At 36.6% G+C, this 22234-nt stretch overlaps 1 pseudogene; it reads right to left on the reverse strand.

The window, feature by feature from the left end:
• Window positions 1-739: 739 nt before the first annotated feature.
• The window catches only part of LOC118850959, a 40660-nt pseudogene continuing 19165 nt past the window's right edge, over window positions 740-22234 (reverse strand).

The following is a 22234-nucleotide window of genomic DNA, read 5'->3' on the forward strand; positions in this document are numbered from 1 at the left end:
TTGGATGGATTTTAACCTGCATCAGTGGAAGACTGACACATGACAAGGAAACATAGATCCTAGGATCTAGGATCATAGATCTAGAAATAGAAGGGACCTCAGAGACTGTCTAGTCATTTTACAGATGAGGAAACTAAGACCCAGCTAAGTTAAATAAACTTCCCAAAGTCACAAGTATTAAGGTCAAAGACAGAATTTGAAGCTAGGTCCTGCTGGCTTCAGTCAATGTTTTTTTCACTCCTACCAGGCTAGTATAGAATCTTTCAAAAAAAATTTCCTGTATTAGTACATATCAACTTCAGAAGCAGAACCATTACATCCTGTGTATAAAAGCTGAAAAGTGAAAACTCACGTAATATATACACAATGTTTTAATCTAATTAGCCTAATAACAAGGCAAAGGAATAAAAAATAAAGGATCATCATAGATCACTATGGAAAATTTCCAATAAAAATGTTGAACTAGCCACCATCACTCCCAATCCCAAAAGAAAAATGATTCATTTAAAATTAAAAAGAAACAAAATTCTTAACAAATGATTAACTTATTTGTTGAGAGTTTTGATGTTTCCTATTATAGGTACAATCCATTTTTCAACAAACTACATGCTATTGAAAAAATCCATATCTAGTAAACCAGCTCAATCCACTATTTGGCCATGGAAGAAGTGTCAAATATGCAGTGATGTGATAGACATAAGTTCTAGCAAAGAGTTTAAAGGATGTGAAAAGATCTAGTTCACTCAGGGAGGCCAATATTAAGGAACAGGATGTTATCTTCAAGGTAATTGAGGTGGGCTCTGCGCATGCATTCAACTCACTCATCTGCCCAAGTGAATTTCTGAGCATTTTCACCTTCACCTGAGGCCAGAGCATCTGCATTGGCAAAAACCCTATATTGTAACTCTAAAGAATGCTCTTATAGCACTCATTGGCACCATTTTGGAAAGGGCAATGGTTGCATAGGAGGTAAAAGCCAAGAAAATTTTCTTATCAATCAGTTGGGTAAATCCAGTTATTTCTGTATTTTGAGCTCTACTCAAGTCTTTTCTCCTGAAAGTTTCAGTGATTTATGTGCACATAGCTCCAGGGAGTTCCATAAACCTCTAGTACAGAATTTTAACCAGTTTTTCCTTTGCTTTCAAGTTTATTGAAAATTGGCTTCTACTTTATTTACTACTTGTTCTGTTTATATCCTGAGCAGTCACTTGGCTGCACTTAATCTGTTTAATTATAGCGTTCACTACAAAGGTCTCTGGGTTTACTTTGAATGGACAGAAGACCATTGAAATCATGGGAACATACACTCTGTTCCTTGCAAAGTAGGAGAAATTCCCCAAAGAAGGGTCAAAAACAGTATTCCTTTTAGATCCTCCCCTTTCCTTATTCTTCCCCTTCCATCATTTTTCATTACTCTTCTGTTTTTCCTTCCTTTGTCTCTTCCCCTTCTTTGTCCCCTTCCCCTTCTCCTTCCCTCCCCTATTATAACTTATAGAAGCAGCTATGAATGCAACTGAAAAATGGTTAAAATAATCTGGCAGCATTGACAAAAGGAAGAACCAAGTCATTAGTTCCTTTTTCTATAAAAAAACCTTTTTATCACTGAAGTGGAAGGGTATTTTAACTAAGAGGCAAAGCCGCTTATAATTTTAATTTGAGAGACTAAACTGTAGGACTTGCTGTGAATTTCAATTCAGCAACCATTAACTGAGCACCAACTGTGTGTGCAAGGCAGTGTGCCCTACTTGGGAGAGGGAGGTATTCATCACAGGCAGAAAGGAGAGCCAGAGTTTGAAATCCATTCTTCTAACCAGAAATCTTGTTCATCCAAATTATTACCTCACTTTTTTGTCAGAGTTTATAGTCTAGCCGGGCAGGCAAAATCTGTATATAAACAAACAACCCTGGAATCATCCTTGACTCTTCCCTCTCCCTCAATCCCATGAACAATCAATTAGAAAATCTAATCAATATCACTCTGATCGCATCTCTCCCATAGGTCATCATATGCTTCTTTGCACAGCCTCTACCCAAAGTAATCCTGTCTCTTTTTGGACTACTGTAACAGCTTCTACTTTGCTTCCTGCCCTCCTGACTTTTTCCCCTTCACAATTCATCTTCAAAATGAAATTCCTAAAACATACACATGGCCATATCACCTCCCTAGACTGAAAAATCTTTTTAGTTTTCTATTACATTGACGATAAAGTCCTTGACTTGATAGCTAAAGTCCTCCCTGCTCCTTCCCCAATCAACCTAATTTCTTACTCCTCTCTCTCTCTCACTTTCTTTCTGCTCCTCTTCCCCCCACAAAAAACTGTAGAGAAGGGTTTTATTTTTGCCATTCTTTGGATTTCCAGCATTTCCTACAGTACTTGTTGCATAATATATAATAATAGGTGGTTAGCAAATTGCTTAGTCAGCTAGTTTTTCACTGTCCACAACATTCCTTCTCTTGTTTTTGATATCAAAGTGATTTCACTTAGACTGAATGCCTTCTTCATTACCACTACCTGGTTACCCCTAATTTTCTTTAAGATTTAAGATACAGCTCAGGTGCTGCCTGGTTCATGAGACCTTTTCCAATTTTGTAGAAGCTAACATTCTCTCCTTCTCTCTCTCTGTCTCTCTCTCTCTGTCTCTTTCTCTCTCTCTCTTTCTCTCTCTCTCTCTCTCTCTCTCTCTCATTCTCTCTCTCTCTTTCTCTCTCTCTTGTTACTACATATTTACTTATTTGTGTATAGGTTGTTTTTCTCTCCTCCCCAGAATATAAACTCTTTGAAGTTAGGACTCTTTCTTTATGCCTTTGCATCTCTAGTGACAAGCAAGCATTTTACACATAATAGGTGCTTAAAATGTTTGTTAAATAGAAATGAAATGACTATAAAAGTATAGAACAAAAAATACATCTTTTGAAAAAAGTACTTTGAGAATCCAAAGGTGATATCACTTCTGGTGGTGTGTGTGTTGGGAGGCAAGGGGAGGGCCTTGTAGTTCACTTGAGAGCTGGATCTTAAAGGATGGAAAGGATTAGGGGAAAGTGTCAGTTATTGGCCTTTTACTAGTAATAACAATCAACTGGGACTTTGTCTTTTTTTTCTAGAGATATTGTCCTCTATTCTTTAAAGAAATAATAACCGTGTCTGTACAAAAAGAAATTGTGCTCCCGAAGCAAGGATAAGGAATATTGGTACTTTGTGGAAAAAACAACCATCCCCTTGGCTTGGACAGGTGTCAGCTTTATAGATGTTCTGTAAAACCTTTAAGAAAAAAATATGAACCTCACAGCTTCTTTAATTATATGCTACTAATAGCATGGGAATAAAGCTGTATATGTTCACCAAACCCCTTCCATTCAATTTACAGGCTGTTATACATTTTACAAGAAACGAGTCTCTGGGTGAGCTCAGGAGCACTTTCCAAGCACATCAGACTTTATGGCCTTTAAGACTTTTGGCATGAAGGACAGCCCAGTGAGGGCAGTAGAAAGATTTTAGTACATTGTGGCAGGGTCACAAGAAAGTGATAAAAGAACCTCAAACCACAGTGCTAAAACATGCCCTTTCCTGTTTTAAAGCATCTCACAGTCAGAAAACAGGGTTTTTCTTTTACTTTGTGTGGGAATTTTCCACCCTTTAAAGCTGTGATACCAGAAATGGTGAACTATCTTTTCCGATCTACTAGAGGACAAGAATTTGAGCACCTATTTGGACTATGACCTCGGGATTCCCTTGTTTTCTTCTCCAACCAATACAATTTAGTTGGTCCAGTGGTTCAGAGTAAGCATGTGTATCAGTTCAGTGTCACAAACCCAAATGATCTCTATCACTTGCAATTCTTAGAATTTCTTCAATCTGAAGAGAATTCTGAAGTATAACCTTGGAGGTGTGATGGCGTGTTGGTAATGCCTCCTACTGGAACTTTCAAAGGTCTGAGTGCTTCTTAGATTTCATAAACCTAGGAAGAAAGTGATGACTCTGGGCAAACACTACTAAACAAAATAAAATGAGGAAAGGGAGAAGAACTATTTCCAGGTTTTCATTATCACAGAGAACACCGAAGTGAGGAAAACTTCCTCTATCAAAACAAGTTTTCACCTTTTGTCAAACTTAGAGTCTTTGAAAGCTGCCTAGAATACTAAGTCAGTTAATCCTTGTTTCCTCTTTCCTTCTCCCAAAACTAAGTACCCAAAAAAGGCTGATGCCTTTGGACAAAAATTGGCAGGAAAGGCAGATGGAGGGGAAGTAGAAGTTTAGCAGGAATTTAGTCCTGGGTTTAGTAACTAAATTTGCTTATGTAACCCCAAAGCCAAGGAGTAGGGGTTTTGAGACTACTAGATAGTAAGTACTATAAATACAGAGTTCAATCAAGCACAATGGTATCTCTGGAAACATGCCATGATAGCACTGGGTAATTTTTTTCATACCTAACTAGTTCCCAATAGAAGTAACACGATATTTTACATAGTTCTCAAATACTAGAAATATTAGTAAGAAAAGAGGCATAAGTTAAAAGTAGAAATAGTGGCAAAGAGAAGAAATTCCTGCTTGCAGATGGCATGATGGGGATCGTGGAACCAGGGAATCAACAACAACAAAATTAACTGAAACAATGAGTAACTTCAGTAAAGTAACAAGATATAAAATAAATCCACAAAAATTCTCAGCATTTTCATGTAGCAGAAACAAAGACTAAGTTGGAATGATAGAAAAGGTATCCCAATTCAAAATAAATATAAAAGTGGCTAAAATAATTGGGCAGTTAATCTACAAAGGTTTATTTAAGACAGGCACACATAAGTGTAAAACACTCTGCAGAATTAGAGAAAAATGTATAGTGAAACATTCATAATTTATGGTTGAACCATAGAAAATAATAAAAATGATGATACCAACTAAATTAATTTATAATACTCTATCAATTAACCCTCTACCAATCAAGTTATCAATGAATTAAAGTCAGAGAAATAATATAAAAATAAATTTGGAGAAGAGGTCTAGAATCTCAAAGGCAATAAAGAAAAAAGTAGGAGTGAAGAAAGAATAACAATTTCAGGCCTCCAGCGATATCACAAATCTGTTATCATCAAAAATTGTTTTTTATTGGCTAAAAAAAAGATCAGTGAAATAGTCTAGCTAGAAAAGAATCAGAAACAATTGAAATTAGAAGTCCAGGGTTCAATAAGCCCAAGAACATAAACTACTTTAGGAAGGATGCCTTATTGGACAAGAACTGCTAGAAAATGAGAAAGGAGAATATTAAGGAAAAATAAAGGCTTATAACAGCACCTTATGCCATATGTCCCAATAAATTCCAAGTGAATGTATGACCTAAATGAAAAAGTCACATCATGTCTTTTAAAAAATAATTATGTGTAGGGGGGGGAATTCTTAACTAAACAAGGACTAGAAGAGATCATAAAAACAAGATAGAAACATTTAATAGCTTTTTCACAAGTAGATTTGATTTGTATAGGATAAAAGGGAAGTTGTTGATCAGGTAAAATGTTTGTATTTAATCTTTATGAAAAATTTCTGGTATTCAAACTGTCTAGGGAATTGCTACAGATATAAAAGACCAAGAGTCTATTACTAATAGGTGTTTGAATTTTAAAAATGTAAATTAAATCAATTAAGGTTTCATGTCACATCAAGAAAACTGGCAAAGATAAAAATAATTAACAGAGCAGCTGTTGAAAGATAAGAGTATCAATACAATATTGGTGGAAGTATGAACTAGCTCAGAAATTCTGGAAAACAATTTGAAATTATGTGGGGAAAAATGACAGCTATTCAAATGTTTTACCCCAGGGATATAAATGTGAAATAAGTCAAACATAGGAAAAATGGTCCTATACAAAGCAATTTGTATACAATGTATATACAATGTACAATTGTATACAATGTACAATGTATACAATATATAATGTACAATTTCATATATGCCATCAGATGCTGTCAGTGTATCAGTTGGCTTTCCTGAATTAGTTAAAGACAAAAACAAAAACTTTGTTAAAGTGGAGGATCTGAATAAGAGGAAGGCAGGGAAGTGGGGAAGGGTCATATCCGGAAATTACTATGATAGGAAATGGCATCAATAATACTTAAAGGCTTTAAAAAAGTAAAATGGGGTACCATTTTTGTTTGATGTACCAAGCCCTAAGTAATTAGAGTTCTCCTGCTTGGGGTAGGACCCTGAGGACAGGTAAGACATCGGTTATCCCTTCCAAGGATAAAGTCAGTGATAGTGAGGTCAGTGAAGTCGGTGATCTAAGCTTTAGAGAATGATTTATCTCTCTTCCTGTACATCATGATACTCATAGTTCACCTTTCTGCAGTTCTTAGTGTTTTTCTCATTTTAGCCCTAGACAAAGGCAGAACAAGAAATTTTATCTTATTTTAACAGATGAGGAAATTGAGTTTCAGACTACTATTGAGTATGACTCATAATTCACAACCAGGTCCAACACTCTCAGCAGTATATCCCACTGACTAAAACTGGTCATCTATTTGAATTTAAATATGACTTACACACCCAGGGGCGACTAAGCATTGACCAGGTCTGAGGGTCTCAAGAAGTTCCCTTTTCTGATAACTGAAAGTCAATTTGAATCTATTAATACAAAACCAATCAATTACTGGATCTGGAAAGAAGTCTCAGGTTCTGCTACAAATTTTATTTACTTCCTATAGAAAGTTATAGATATCATGAAACAACCTGTAGTCTTTATTGGGCCAGCAGCCAAGTGTGGACTGAGTCATGACTACAGGAGGGGCTTAAGATCCCTCCTAGATCAAAGATTCTATGTGTGTGATTCTAAAACCCAAGCTTAAGAACTACAGATAGGATCTTTAAACAGCCCAGGGCAGTAGACATACTACATAACATTTATTAGATCAATAGATGGTAGAAATTAATCTGTAAGTAACAATGGTCACACTGTGAGATACTGGACTATCAATCCTGATTACTCCTATCAACACTGCCTTTTTGTTATTATTAAAGCTTTCTTTTTGGTAGATTGTGTCTAGTGCTTTGTACCTGGGATGATGTTGGGATACAGGAAGGTCCATTAAACAATTACCATCCAATTCATTTCTAAGTGTCTGGTTTGTGGTTGCTATGACCTTTTTATGATATAAATATATGTTTGCTTCTTAAAAAATTTGCCACTGCAATTTTGCTTGCAAGAGAATGAATATACATATCATGAGATTAACAATTACACTTGACTAGGATCTTTCTGTGTAAGAAGTTTGTTCTTATCTTCCTTGTAGAATTTGAGTTGAAATTCATATATAGAATCCCAAAGAGAAAATTACAAGTACGTTTATCAAAGGGCCTTTGATTTCTCACTTGAGAGAACAACTTAAAGCCAGCCCCTAGCAATGGTCAGGAAATTTAGAGGCAGAACTCACTGAGAATACTTATGCACATACTAATTGCTATCAGCTTTACCTGTGTGGTTTTGAATTCCTGTTCACTTTTGCTTTCATTCTTAAAACCAGCTTGAAGTTCTTTCCATCTCTCCTCAATTATAACTTTACAAATAAGTGCCCACCTGTCCCAGGTGGCTCCATAGTTCCTGGGATCATAAATAATATCTTTCAGAATTCTCATTAGACTTTGAGTAAAGTAGGTAGGGCATTCCAATTCTATGCCTTTACTTCTCCTCAACCATTTATTTCCAAGGCTCAAAAGGAAAATGAGGGTGTTGGGCCAAATGACCCTTGAGTTCCTTTCCAGATCTAGATCTTTAATCTCATGCTACAAACATCTCAAAGCACAGATCTGGAAGTGGAGATAACAAGCACTTATTAATTACCAACTTTATGCCATGCACTGTGTTAAGAAAACTAATGACTCCTTATGGGGATAAAACACAATAATTATGTGGTATTTTGCAAAACTTAAAAGACTGTATGAATATTAGCTCTCATTTATCATCACAATATTATTATCATTATTAATATTGATATTACTGTTCCCAAGTAACACTGGTCACTGACTCCCAATTCTGAACAAATATGATCCTTTCTAGATGTTTTTGGTGGATAATCAGCATAAATTCTACAAAATATTCTATCATTTGAAAGAATTCATTCAGTCTGAAGGCAAAGCTATACAGGCCTGGGTTTCCTGAGAAAAATAAGCTATACTTTATTGACGGCATTTCTCTACCAAAACATGAATGTTTACTTGGTTAAAAAAATAGAGCAAAAATTTTCCATCAATTGAAGCACATGGGAAAGATATTAAATAATAAAATCTATAATGTGTGTGAGTGCTAGAAACTGATGGATGTCATAAAATGCTGAAGGGCAGCTTTGAAAACAGCTGAGGCATTTGGCTGCTTGTCTCTTCCTAACAAGTGTCTCCTTAAAAATGACAAAAAAATTTGTCATTTTCTCCTCTTTAAATGAGACTAAATCGCATGCAACAGATGAGCCTTTATAATACATGAGCCAAAAGATGAACAATACTCTTGCTAGCATGTGATATTTACTATTATGAGGGAGGAAATCAGGTGGTCCATGAAATTCAGTCAAGGTCTGTGCTGAAAGAATATGATGGAAAAGATTTTCTTCACAACTCCTTTCTGAGTCTCTTTGAGAGTAATATAAAAGGTAAAATGCTTGGATGGGAATTTTTTTTTCATACACACAAACTGAACAAGGCTTTTTAATTCTAATAGATTAAGAAACAGAACTTGAACCCTTGGGGAAAACAGTAGAAAGAATGTTGCATTGGGAATCAAGATGCTTGTGTTTAAATCTCAGCTCTGTTACCTATTACATGTGTTACCTTAGACTAGACTCTAAATTTTCCTGCGGATCAGTTTTCTCACCTGAAAAATAAGGGTGAAATGGATTATATGGTGTCTATGGTTGCTTCCAGCTCTGAATTTTTGATCCCATGACCTTCTAAGCATTAAAAAAATAATAAATGAAAATTACACAGAGTTTGAGAGCTTACAAAGCATTTTATATGTGGTATCTTATTTAGAAACATTAGGTTTCAAGAATGAAGTAAACATTTGTTTTGTCAAATTACAAAAATTTTAAGTTGTTCTTAAAATTATACTGAATCGGGTGTCAGGAAATCTGGCCATCAAATCCAGGTTTTCCAGTCATTAGTTGTGTGACTTGGACAATTCATTTTATCTTTTGGGGTCCCAGTTTCTCTAACTGTAAAATGAAAGTTACTAAAACATGAGAGATAATTTTAGATCGCTTTTCAACTTAAACACTCTCTGATTCTCTGATTCTAACAAATATTTAACAAAAAGTTTAACGTATCAAAATTCAATTACATAAACACGTATTAAAGCACATAACTCTGTGCACAGCATTGTGATAAATGATGGAAAATTCAATGATAAATAAGAGGATCCTTTTTTATGGAGCTTAAAATCAATCAATAAGGATTTATTAAATTTATTAAGTTTTTACTAGGCATGTTTCTGGGTTTTGAGGAGACACAAATGAAAAAAAAAACTTGTGAATAATGATGGTGATGATAAAAATAATTTATATGTTGCTTTTAGGATTGCAAAGCACTTAACATTTTTTATCTCTTTTGATCTTTCCATCTCTCCTGTGAGTTAAATTCCATATTATTCTCATTTGACAGATGAGAAAACTGAGGCTGAATGATTAAGTGATATGCCCAAGTTTCTATAGATACTAAGTGCATAGGGAAGATTTGAACTCATGTCTTCTTGTCCCCACATCCAGCACTCTATTTGCTATGCCAACTAGCTACCCAGAGAAGACAGGAAATATACACAAATAACCATTACAGCAACTAGAATATGGTAAGTTTATTAGAAAGGTATAAAGATAGTGCTATGAGAGTTCTAAGAAAGGAAAGACTGTTTCTGACTGGTGGGGCCAGGGAAACCTTCCTAGAGGAGGTAACATTTGAGAAGAATCTTGACAATTGAATTTTGACAGGTGAGGGCTGGTGGGAGGGAATGGGTATTCTTTACATACAAAAGCGTATAAGCCAATACAGCGAGAGGTGAAGCAATATATAACGTCAATGAAACAGTAGAAAGTCTAGTTTGATTGGAAGCTAGAGTATCTTAAAGTGAGTAGGTAGTGTGATAAAAGGAAAAAAAAATCAGATTAGAGCTGAACTCTGTCTTCGAAGGCTGGTCAAAGAAATTTGAATTTATTACACAGGCAACAGGAAGCTACTGGAGATGAGGAATAGCTAAACAAATTGTGATAATGAATATAATGGAATATTACTGTGCATTAAGAAACATGAATATGAGTAATATAGAGATACATGGAAACATATATATATACACACACATATATATGTATATATGTATGAACTGATGTAGAGTGAAGTAAGCAGACTCAAGAAAATATACACAATGATGCACACAATGGTAACATAAAATACAACCAAAATACAATCAAAAGTCAATATTGCAAAATGACAAAGACCAAACATGGCTTCAGAGAAAAGATATGAGATCTCATCCTCACCCTACTCCTTTGCAAAGGTGGGAAGAATACAGATATACATTGTACATAGTTTCAGGCTTTTCAGAGTAATGATTGATTTTGCTGATTTTCCCCCTTTACTTTTTCTTTTCTATTCTTAAAAATTAATTTACTTTATTTTTAATTTATGGAATAAAACAAGCATTTCCATAATGTAGTGTAATAAAAAGATGATTGCATATGAAACTGCAAATCTAGTATGCACAGCTTGCTATTCCTTTCAAATATACAACAAAATTATCACGTAAATTTCCTTTTGGTCCTCCATCTCCCTTGCCCTAGAGATGGGTACCATTAGACAAAAATCAGTACATACATGTAAAATTATTCTATACATACTTCTATTTATCACTTATTTCTCTGGATGTAGACAGTATCTTTACTCGTATGTCCTTTACAGTTAAATTTGGATATTTATAACAGTAAAAATAACTTATTTGCTTGAAGTCATTCTTAGAACAATATTGCTGTTACTGTATCCAATGCTTTCTTGGTCCTGCTCATTTCACTCTTCATTATTTCATGCAAATCTATCCATGTTTTCTAAGATCATTGATCTCATCATTTCTTATAGCACAGCAATATTTCATCACAATCACATACCACACCTTGTTCAGCCATTCTCCAATTGATGGGCATCCCTGTAATTTCCAGTTCTTTGCCACCACCAAAAGAGCTGCCACAAACATTTTAGAACATAAAAATATTTTCTCTTTTCCCTAATCATCTTTGGAAACAGACCAAGTAGTGATATTGATGTGTCAAAGAGTATAGGTAGTAATAACTCTGCTGATCGCTCTCCAAAACAGTTGGATTAATTCCACCAACAATGAATTAGATTCCTAATTTTTTCATATCACCTCCAACATTTTTCACTTTCCCCTTCAATCATTTTAGCCAATCTGGTAGGTGTAAAATGATGATGTCTCTAGGTTGTTTTAATTTGCATTTCTCTAATCGATAATTTAGAACATTTTCTCATACGACTATAAATTGTTTTGATTTCTTCATTGGAAAACTGCCTGTTCATATCCATTTATCAATTGGGGAATGATCTGTATTATTACAGATTTGACAATGTTCTTTATATATTTTATACTTTTTCTTTAAAAATATTGTTTTATAAAATGGTTCTTGAGGAAGGGAGAAGGAGCAAGGAGGGTACTAAGAGAAAAAATTTTGATTTAAAAACAAAGCTATCAGAAATTAAAAAAAAAAGTTCTCTGTACTTGCTTAGATAATGAGGACCCAAGTTAGGAGAGTACTTGTTACCACAGAAAGGAAGGACTAAAAGTGATATTACAGAGTTAGGATGTACAGGAGTTGGCAATTAGGAAAGAAGGAAATAAACACTTATGAAGTACAAGCTAATTGCAAGGCATTGTGCTCCATACTTTACCCATATTATTTCATTTGATTCTTACAACAATCCTGGAAGGTAGAAATTATTATCCCCATTTTACAACTGAGGAAACTGAGGTTTTGAGAGTATGACTTGTATAGAGTCATATAACTACCAAGTGTCTAAAGTTGAATTTGAACTCAGGTCTTCCTGACTTCAGGTCCAGTGTTCTATAAATTGTATCACTATATGAGAAGAAAGAAAGAAAGAAAGAAAGAAAGAAAGAAAGAAAGAGAAAGAAATAAAGGAAGGAAGGAAAGATGGAAAGATGGAAAGAAAGAAAGATGGAAAGAAAGAAAGATGGAAAGAAAGAAAGATGGAAAGAAAGAAAGATGGAAAGAAAGAAGGAGAAAGAAAAAGGGGAGGTAAGAGTCAAAGAATCTTTGTTACAAGGGCTTTGTATTTTTCTTTTAAATTGGGGATGGGAGAAATAATAGTTGCCTGTTAATTCAAATGTAAAAGAAAATCAGTCTTCTGGGAGCCAAGATGGCAGAGTAAGCAGTAAAATGCTTTAACTCTCTCATGTTCACCTCCAAAACAACCATAAAATAGCACCCCAAACAAATGCTGGAACAGCAGAACCAGCAAAAAATGGGGCAAAACAATCTTTGAGCCCAAGTAATTTGGAAGATTGTCAGGAAAGATCTATTTCACTTGGGTAAAAGGGAAACACAGTACAGGACAGGAAGCATCTCAGCAAGCCCCACTTCAGCAAACCAGTGGTAGATCCTGAGCTCCAGTGCAGCAGACCAGGCAACCGCCAACACTAGGACTGCCCATGTACCTCAGCATAGCCAGAGGAACAGGCAGATACCAGCTCTAAGAACCTCCAAGTGCTTTAGCTTAGCCCCAGGCAAATAGGCAACCTCAGGTGGTACCAGCCACCCTCCACCCCAGCCCCTCAGCACAGCACCAAATATGAGTGTCCCCCATGGGCCTCAGTGAAGCACGAGGTAAATAGTTAAACTGGAGACAGTGCTCCTCCCACCTTGGAAGCATAGATCAAATTTAAAATAAAGGAAAAAAGGCCAAAAAAGATGAGCAAAAACCAAGAAAAAAAGAATCTGACACAGAAGGTTATTATGGTAACAGAAAAGATTGAGATACAAACTCAGAGAAGTACAACATCAAAACGCCTATGGCCAAAACCCCAAAGAAAAGCAGGGAGTGGTCTCAAGCCTAGAAAGAACTTAAAGAGCTTAAAATCATGTAAGAGAGGCAGGAGAAAAATTGGGGAAAGAAATGAGAGTGACGCAAGGAAATTATGAAAAGAATCAACAGCTTAGAAAAAGAAAACTGCTTAAAAAGAATTGGCCAAATCGAAGAAGAGATACAAAAATCCACTAAAGAAAAAAACTCTTCGAAAATTACAATTGGTCAAAGGGAAAAGAAAGTACAAAAGCTAATTGGGAAAAACAACTCCTTAAAAGTCAGAATTGGGCAAGTACAAGCTAATGAGTCTATGAGACCTCAAGAATAAATCAAAAAAAAATTCAAAAGAATGAAAAAATAGAAGAAAATGTAAAATACCTCATGGGAAAAACAACCGACCTGGAAAATATATCCAGGAGAGACAATGTCAGAATCATTGGACTGCCTGAAAGCCATAATCAAAAGGAGGACCTGGGCAGCCTCTTTCAAGAAATGATCAAGAAAAACTGCCTGGTATCCTGGAACTGGAAGGCAAAATAGGCATTGAAAGAATCCACTGATCACCTCAGGAAAGAGATCCCAAAATAAAAACTCTTCGGAACATTATAACCAAATTTCAGAACTATCAGGTCAAGAAAAAAATACTGCAAATGGCCATAAAGAAACAATTCAAATATCAGGGAGCCACAGTCAGGATTACACTGGTTTTATCAGCTGTAGCATTAAAGGATTGGAAGTCATGGAACATGATATTCCAGAAGACAAAGGATCTAGGATTACAATCAAAAATCATTTATTCAGTGAAAGTAAGCATAATACACCAAGGGAAAAAAATGGTCATTCAATGAAATAGAAGGATTTCAAGCTTTCATAAGGAGAAGACCAGAATTAAACCAAAAATTTGATCTCCAATATTAATACCCAAGAGAAATATAAACATGTAAAAAGGGGAAAGAAAACATAAGGAATTCAATAGATTTAAACTATTTACATCCCTACATGGGAAGATGATACTTGTAATTCTTAAACATTGTACCACTAATAGTACAGCTAGAAGGAATATAAAGGAATATATATTATATATGTATATATATATACACATATATGTATATATGTATGTATATAAACAGAGGATATGAGTATAAGGTAAATTTGGTGGAATGACATAAAAACAACTAAGGGATGAGAAAGAGGAATACACTGGGTACAGAAGGAAGGGAGAGGTAAAATGGGGTAAATTATTTCACATGAAGAGGTGCAAAAGACCTATTACAACGAAGGGGAAGATGGGAGGGTAAGCAATTGACATCTTTTGAACCTTACTCTTATCAGTATTTGTTCAAAGAAGGACTCACATAAACAATTAGTTGAATACGGGAAATCCATCTTATCTGACAGGGAAGTAGTAGGTGAGGAGATTAAGTAAAGAGGAGGGGTACTGACATAAGAGAGGACAGATTGGGGGAGGTGGTAGACAGAAGCAAAACACTGGTGAGGAGGGAAAGGGTGAAAGGAGAGAGAAGACCAACAGGAGGAAAAAATATGATGGAAAATACACTGTTTGTAATCATAACTGTGAATGTGAATGGCTTGAATTCTCCCATAAAATGGAAGTGGATAGCAGAGTGGATTAAAAAGCAGAATAACAACAATATTCATCTGGAAGAATAAAAGATCAAGAATATCAAGAGAATTAACAAAAAAAAATATGACAGAAGGTGCCTAGCAATACCAGATCTCAAACTATATTATAAAGCAGTAATTATCAAAACTATCTGGTACTGGCTAAGAAATAGAGTGGTGGATTAGTGGAATAGATTAGGTACTGAAGACACAGTACAATGACCACAGTAACCCAGTGTTTGATAAACCCAAAGACTTTTGGGATAAGAACTCACAATTTGACAAAAATTGCTTGGAACACTGGAAAACAATAGGAGACAAACGAGGTATAGACCAACATTTCACATCACATATAAAGATAAGGTTAAAATGCGCGCATGATTTAGACATAAAGGGTGACAATGTAAGCAAATTGGAAGAGCAAGGAATAGTCTGTTAGATCTTTGTACAGGGGTGAGGAACCTGTGGCTTTGAGGCCACATGTAGTTCTGTAGGTCCTTCAGTGAGGCCTTTTGACTGAATCCAAATTTCAGTGAAGGGCCACATGTGGCCTCAAGTTTGAAGGTTCCCCACCCCTTACAAAGGACCCTTAAAGGAAAATGCTATCAATATCCAGATAAAGAAGTGATGGACTCTGTATGCAGATCAAAGCATATTTTTTGCTTTTTTTTTTTGCATTTTTCCACTTTTGATCTGTTTCTTCTTTCACAATTGTGACTAATATGGAAATATGTTTTTCATGATAGCACATGTACAATCCATATACAATTGTCTGCAATTTTCAGAAGAGCAGAGGGAAAGGAGGGAGAAAAATTTAGAATGCAAAATCTTGTAAAAATGAATGCAAAAAATTGTCTTGACATGTAATTGGGAAAAAATAAAATACTATTAAGAAAGAAAAAAAAAGAAAATCAAACAAATTTCAAGCCTGGGTGACTAGAAGAATGATGATACCATTAACCAAAATGGAAAAGTTATAAGGACAACTAGGTTTTTAAGGAAAAATAGGAAATTTGATTTTGTACATATTGGATTGATCCAACATCTTCTTCCAACCCCCTCTCCCTCCAAAGATTGCCCCACAGGTCATTCCTTCTCTTTGTCATCATGACTACAATTGAAGGAATGGGGAGATGGGAGGGGGGAAACTCACTGCCTTCTAAGGCAGCTCACTCAGCTTTTGGATAGCTCTAATTATTGGAGAGTATCTTCCTTCCTTGTGTGAAGCCTAAATTTGCTTCTTTGTAAGTTTTTTTTTTTTTTTAAATTCACAACTTCCACACATTGCTCCTCATTCTGTGTTCTAGGACCAAGCTCATTAAGTTTAATCCTTCTTCCTACCTTACCATGTTGTGAAGATAATATCTGTAAAGCGCCTTGCAAATCACAAAGCACTATAGAGATGTTAATTATCATTATTATAGTCCCCTTCTCTTCTCTAGGTAAAACATTCCCAGTTTCTTCAACCAGTTTTCATGTGGTAAGACCCTAAATAACCCTTTATTGTTTTGGCTGCCTTCCTCTGCACACTCGACATCTTATCAGCATCCTGACTAAAATGTGTGTTGAAACCTTATTAAACCATTTCGAATGTCGTTGACCAGGGTGGATTTCAATGGAACTACCACTGAAAATGAATGTATTCACTGGCTTCCCTTTTTAAATCATAACCTTCTCCAAATTACCTCTTTCTACCTAGGTCTTTTTCAGTAATTCAAGTCTATAGCTTTAGAGTAATCAGGGACTTTTCCCTCCCCCTAACCTCAGAGCCAATTAGTTCAGAAGTCCTGGCAATTCTATCTCTCCAATAGCTCATACATTTATCACCTTGATTCAGGACCTCACCATCTCCGGATTATTTTAAAAGCTTCCTAATTTAGGGTTTCCGGGACACAAGTTTCTCTTCTCTCCAATAAATTCTTCACATAGCTGTCTAAAAATTTACTAATAAGGCATGAGTCTTACCATGTCTTCCCCCTGCTTAAAAATTTTCACTGTCTCCCTATTACCATATGAATAAAAAACTCCTTAGTGCATTATTCAAGGCCTTCCACAATTTAAGTCCAACCTACCTTTCCAGCCTTATCTCATATTAATCCCCTTTATACTATCTATACTTTTGAAAATGGACTAGTAGCTTGTCACTGGAATAGTTAGTTTTTGTTTCTCGTTCAAAAAGCAAGGCATCTTGAGGAAGACAGGAGGCAGCATGTGCCAAGTGAGTCAAACCAGTACTACAACCTGACAATAACCTCTCTTCAGATATAGTCCAGACCCTGAACCCAAGAGGCCTGGGAATAGTAATGCCTCTGCAGATCACTGTATTGGTAATTAAGGTGAGACTTTTTTTTTGGTACTGTTTTAGAATGCTAAATTGATTAAGCGACTTTGATTGAGTCTTACTAGGTGCAAAGCCCCAGGCTGGTTATCAAACTAGTTTGCTAGTTTGAGAGAGGCAGGAAGTCCCCAGGACCCTAAGGGTTGTTGCTAAGACCAGAGCCAATAGTATGTGCCTAAGTTCTGGTGGATCAGATGACGTTCTAGTTGATTGGATGATGTCTAAGGACTGTATAAAAAGAGAGAACAGAGTTGTTTGCTTGGGGCTCTCACTCATGGAGGAGTGTTGATGTGGAGACTCTGGGCAGCTGTCGTTAAGAGCCTCCTGGCTCGTGAACCCAGATGTGGATGCCTTCCTAGTAACTAAGAATTGTGATTTGGTCTGTTTATATTCTGTATGTTTGTAATTTTTTTGTATTTGCTCTGAAGTTCAGGGTGCTGGCTTTTCCTCTTGAACTAAATGAATGATATTTGTATGTTGAATTGAAATAAGATTGTTAACCCCTTAATGTTACTTTCCTTAGTAAAGCAGATCAAAGAACCTGTGGTGGCAGCATTCTTGTTGTTGGGCTTGTGTTGGTCTTTCACCCCCACAACAGCTGCTAGCTGAGTTGTTGCTACAATCACTGCCACTGGTTCTAGTAAAATCCCTCAAGTCCTCATCCTGGGAAATAATCTCTGTGCAGACTAAACCTGGCAACTTCTCCTTAAGGTTTGACAGACCCTTCCTCCTCAACAATCACAGATACCAGTAAAAGAAAGTTCTCACCACAAAAATACTTAGCACTGTCAAATGGCTGAGTTTCAGAAATGGATGTGATATTTACCAGAGGAAATGGTATTAAAGATCCATCACCAACTTCTTTATTGCTATGTCCTAATGGTCTTTTCCATTTGACTTACAGCAGAACACTCTCAGATGCATTGTCTTCCCTTTTAGAATGTGAGCCCCTTGAAAGAAAGGATTATCTTCATTTTTCTTTTTTTATCTCCAGGCCTATGTGCATAATATACATATAATAAATGCATTTTCACTAATTCATTCATTTATTCATTCATTCTTTCACACATTCCCTATTCTTGAAATATACTCTCTCTTAATCTCCATTTTCAAAATCATTGTATCTTCAAGGTGCAGCTCAGGTACAAGCTCTTTTTTTTTCTTCCTCATCACATTTTCCTACAGCATTGTGTCTCATACCTCCGTTGTCCACTCTTCTTCCTTCCTCAAAGTATGCTTATCTGTCTGTATGTTGTGTCTTGTTAGTAAAAAGTAAGCTCTTTGTGGGCAGAGAATATTTCACTATTGTGACTAGCACAGAAAGATACGCTGCAAAGAGTTGGATCATGGTCACTATTATGGGATATCCAAATGGAGAGATCCAGTGAGCAACTGGAAGTGTTGGTCTGGAGCGCTAAGGAACAGATAGGGTTGGAAGTAAATTTGAGAATGCGTGTATGGAGCAGACAGTTGAAACTATCAGTGGGTGAGATGACCAAATGAGAGGGTATAGAGAGAGAAGATAAAAGGGCCAAGGACAGGACATTGACTATAAATGAAAAATCACAACCTGTGGGCTTTCGAAATTTTATATGCTGTAAATCTGTATGGGCAGGTAATGTGGCTCTCCCTGAACAAGCTTTTATTACATCTTTAAGACCATTTTAGGATCATTAACTGTAGGAGAGGTGAATTATTTTTAAGTCTAATAGTACAAAGTTATGACTTTTTTTTCTACAACATGTTCTCATTTCTTCTGCTTGATCCCATCAAAATTCTTGTGTTCAGAGGTTAATAGAAACAGTCCTACCTCTTCATATACTTTTGTACACGGAGACAATGTTTTGAATACTTTGTAAAGGTCATTATGAATTGGTATTTAACTTTTCCTGTATCTTTCCTACAATAGATCTGAATCCACTCTAGGAAGAAAAGCTGGAGGAGAAATAGAATTTAATTCAAATCAACAAACATTTATTAATCAAGTGTTTTGTGTATTTAAGAGTTAAGGATACAAATTTTTAAAATATGAGATAATTACTGCTAATTACATTATACCATAAGGAGAATTACTAAGGCAGAGAATACTAGCAAGTGGTAGTGAGGAGGAGATTAAGTAAGGGTTTAGAGTAAGAGCCTAACGGAGTTGAGCTGAGCCTTAGGCACAGAGTTCCATCTACATCTGGAGGGGACCTCAGGGGCCTTCTATACCAACCTCCCTCATTTTACAGAGAGAGTTCCAAGGAAGGTGAAGAATTAGCCTCATGTCTATAGGCAGGAAACATCAGAGGTAGGATTTGAACCCAAGTTCTTTGATCCTTTGGCCAGTGCTCTTCCTTTCCACTGTACTATGCTGCCTTGAAAAAGATCATGAAGTCTCAGAGACAGAATTGAGGAAGGACTGCATTCTAGGCGTGGGGCTAAGCTTATGTAAATGCAAATAAGCAGACAATGGAATGTTGAATTTGACAGACAATGTAGTAGACCGGTCTGGTTGGAGTAGAGTAGTATCAACAAAATCCAGAAAGACAAGTGGGAATCAGACTGTGAGAGAGTTAAAATGCCAGCCTGCAGAGTTTCAAATTACGAAGAGACAATGTGGAACAGTGGCAAGAGTCCTGGATTTAGTGTCAGAGGACCTGGACCATGATTCCTGGCTTTGAACTTAATTTCTGTATTTTGTCTTCTTTCTATGAGATCTTAGGAAAGTGACCTTCCTCCTCTATAAAACAAAGGTGTTTGAATAGATAACTTTTAATACCCCTTCTGGCTTTAAATCTTGAATACTATCTTTGTGCCTGTAGATAGTCATTCATTCAGCAAGTATTTATTAAGCCCCTACTGTGTGCTAGGTATTGGGGATAAAAAGAGGAAAATAAAACAGTCCCTGCCCTCAATGAGTTTATATTTTCCAGTCCATGCCATGGGAGGGTGGCTGAAGTGAGGTGGAAGTAGATATAATACGAACATACATAAATAAGTTTAAAAAGATATACAATGTAAATATAAAGCAATGAGGGCCAGGAGTTTACTAGCAACTGGGACAATCAGGATAAGCCTTATATAGGAGATGACATGAGCTGAGCCTTGAAGGAAGCTGAGAATGAAGAGGGAGGGATAAAGAGAAAACATGCCAGCCATGGCCCAGAGCCAAGGCAGAATTATGGAGACAGAGTATTAGGTGCATGGACAAGCATGCAGGTCACTTTGGTCGCATCAGAGAACACAGGAAGGAGACTAACGTGCAAGGAAAGCAGTGTTGGAACCAAAATGAATGCCAAATGCAGGCATGTCTATTTTATGATAAAGGCACCAGGGAACCACTAAAGCTTCCAGAGCAGGAGGGTGACATGGTCAGATCTGTGCTTCAAGAATAACAATTTCTCAGCTGTGTAAAGTATAACAGAGAAGAGAGTCTGGAGGCAATGAGACCTATTGGGAAACAGCTCTGACAGTCTAAATAAGGGATTACGAGGACTAGGACTAAAACTTTAGGGTGAACTCAGAGGAAGAAGAAGGTCTGAAAGATGTGTCAGTGAGACAAGGATGTGAAGAAAGAATGGCAGTGCCCTCATCAGACATGGAAGTTAGCAAGACACCACAAATGGATATAATACCAGAATATTTACAGAATTATATGTTTTCCCATTGAAAAGTTTTTTTCTCTAGCAGGATATCCATTTAAAAAAGATGAAACAAGTATTCAAGATAAGTAATGGTTGTCATTTAAATCAAAGCAGAGAAATACTCACCTGTAACTAGAGCAATTATACTCGTAGATGGCGGCAGACTCCCGAAACAGTAAAATAGTGCTATATGCATCTGAAAGCACTAGGGTGGTTATTTGGTCTTCTGGTTCTATTTGTGATTGAGTCTTCCATGCATCATATAGTACCAGAATAAGGCTGACTGTTCTGGAGGGTATATATAAGATGCTTGCGTCACCTTTATCTCCAATTTTCCAGTTTATGACACTTGCAAATTCCCCCTGATGACATGGCAGCTCTTTAAACGCCCTTCACCGTCAACCTCTTACTTTATTGAAGGCAACCAAAGGGAGCAGAACAATCTGAAGAGGCTGGGGAAAAAAAAGGGCCGACCTCAGTTGCATTTGTTTTCCTTTTACGAGGTGCCAGTGATTATAGCCCATGAGGGAAGGCTTTAAGGCTTCACAGCATCTTCTATTCTCTGCTTTGGCACCTTTGAGTGTTCTTAAAAGAGAGCTGATGTAAGGGAGTTAAATGTCAGTTTAGGCAGCTATGGGGCCATTTCCTCCTAGGACTGAATTTTAAAAAAGACTGCAGATATGGTGACTTACTGAGAAAATGTACCTTGTCAATTTGGGGTGAGGGCTTCTGCAGAAAGAAAATAGTAGTACACCATTATCTGGAAAACTGGATAAGGGATATTCATGCATCTATAGCACCTTAAAGTGTACAAAGCACCATCCTCACAAAAACCCTGTTTTGTACAGATTATTATCTGTCTGGCTTTTTCCATTAAAGATGAAGAAAGAGAGAGAAGGGACTTGTCCATGTTCACAAAGCAAGTAAGTTCCTGTTCTTATGGAAAATCTGAATGGTTATAACTCATGTGATTTCACAGAATCATAGGTTTTCAGAATTGTAATTCTGAATTGGGGCCATCTAGTCCCACCTTACCCCTGAAGTCAAGATGTCAACAAGCATTTCTTAAGAGTCTATTATGTGGGGAAGAGGGAGGTGGAGGAAGTGGAGGGAGGCAAGATTCCATTGGGTTCCATCTAGTTCTCTGACTGCTCCCACTACTGGCAGTCCCAGCAGGAGGAGCATCAAGGCCCAGGGGTCCTATTTGAGAAGAAGCACTGGAGGCTGCAGTCCTTCTATCCCCTCACCCCCCAAAAGCCAGTGGCCTGTATTGTGCTCGCCTGTTTCTGGGGAGAGGGAGCTGATTAAGCCAAGATGCCAAAGAGGAAGGTCAACCTTATAGAAACAGAAGTAAGGAAGGCACCCAAGAGGAGTCAGAAAGATTGTCAGCTAAACTGACCCTTGCAAAGGTTGAACTTAAGCCTCAAAAGACAGCAGGGAAGGATAAATTAGACGACAAAAATTCACACAAAAGGAGAGCAAGCTGAAGTGACTAACCCAGAAGGGAATAAAGACAACTTGCCTGCAGAAAACGTCTCTGAGTCAGCAGGAGACAAAGAAAACCAAATCTGAA

This window comes from Trichosurus vulpecula, chromosome 5 (assembly GCF_011100635.1).
Source record: "Trichosurus vulpecula isolate mTriVul1 chromosome 5, mTriVul1.pri, whole genome shotgun sequence".
NCBI lineage: Eukaryota > Metazoa > Chordata > Mammalia > Diprotodontia > Phalangeridae > Trichosurus > Trichosurus vulpecula.